This window comes from Montipora capricornis, chromosome 3, assembly GCF_036669925.1.
Source record: "Montipora capricornis isolate CH-2021 chromosome 3, ASM3666992v2, whole genome shotgun sequence".
NCBI lineage: Eukaryota > Metazoa > Cnidaria > Anthozoa > Scleractinia > Acroporidae > Montipora > Montipora capricornis.
The window spans coordinates 14,977,258-14,978,649 of record NC_090885.1 but is presented as its reverse complement, the minus strand read 5'-3'; positions in this window follow the sequence as shown (position 1 = coordinate 14,978,649).

Here is a 1,392-nt window from a genome sequence, read left to right as displayed (position 1 = left end):
ATCTTCAGAATAAGACAAGCACATGTACATCGCAGGGGCACCCAACGAATCTGTTCCTCACATTATCTGTTCCCCAGAGGAATCTTGCTGGCTGGCAAAAATACAGGTGTTTCGATGAGCTGGCTGGGAAGTTTTGTTATTGATGGAGGTTTTGCCTGGGAATTACTGACTTTTTCTAGCATTTCAACCTGAGCTGGCAGTAGAAACTCTGAAGACTGAGGACGACTAAAAAAAAAAAAAAAAAAAAAAGAACCCGTTCCCTCTCCCAGAGAGTAGTCACAAACATACGACGGCTGGTCAGAGTGATTGCGCTTGCGGAAAAAAACCTGTTTTGTCCCGATTTTGTCGCTTTTGTTCGGTCGTTTTGGATCGAGGGATTTGAAAGCGCGCGGAATTCCTGGCTGGGAAATAAATTTGATCAGCTGGCTGGGAAACCAACCAATTTTATCTAGCTGGCTGGGAAATTTGTGTGTCTTGCTGGGAAAAAGGAACAGGGAACAGATAATATTTTCCCAGCAACACTGAAAAACACCTGAAAATGCCTTAATAACATTTATTTTCATTAACTGGGGTATGATAATACATTTTACAACAAATTGGCCGTTGGGTGCCCCTGACATCGTTGTCCTGCATGTGTGCATGACGGAAAACAGTGGATGAGTGTGGAAATTTACGGGCTAAAAAAGGAAGACCACACCCCAACAGGTGACCACTCAAATAATGCACCGATGAACTCGAAACTTCAATATCCCCCTTTCCCCCCGGGGGCATTTGAACTTTCGAAGCCTGGATCGTTCAAATTCCTGCCCCTTCGGGCCAAAATGGTGTTCAAATGCCCTACCCTATCTCCGGATTTGTCCGTCAAATGCCCTTCCTAAAGAACAATCGTCGTCGGCTCGTCACTGTCGTCTTTAATAAAGCGTGTGTATAAACACGCCAACACATGTTTCGTGACCTTTTGTATGATGCGCCGTTTTTACCAGACTTAAGTCACGACAAAAACACAACTTTAATATTGAAACTATTAAAAATGACTTGAAATTGAATCAATTAAGTCGGGCAATGTCAATAAGGCAGTGTAAGCTGCTCTTAATACTTTGACTCACGGCAAAGGTTCTTTAACGAGGGTACTGTATACATATCAACCGTGACAGACTGAGCCTAGAGCGTTTACGACTGCATGTATTTTAAATTGTTCAGTGTCGGTTGATTACCTCTAACAGAAACGTATTGCTTTAACAATGAAATGGGGGTATAATAACGCACCTTATTGTATTCACTCTATATTAGGACAAAGACGAATTCCGCGGCCAAAATTCCTTTGACAGTTCAGTTACAAAAAGGAAAAACAATAGTCACTTAGCTAATTGGATCCGAATTGACAAAAAAAAT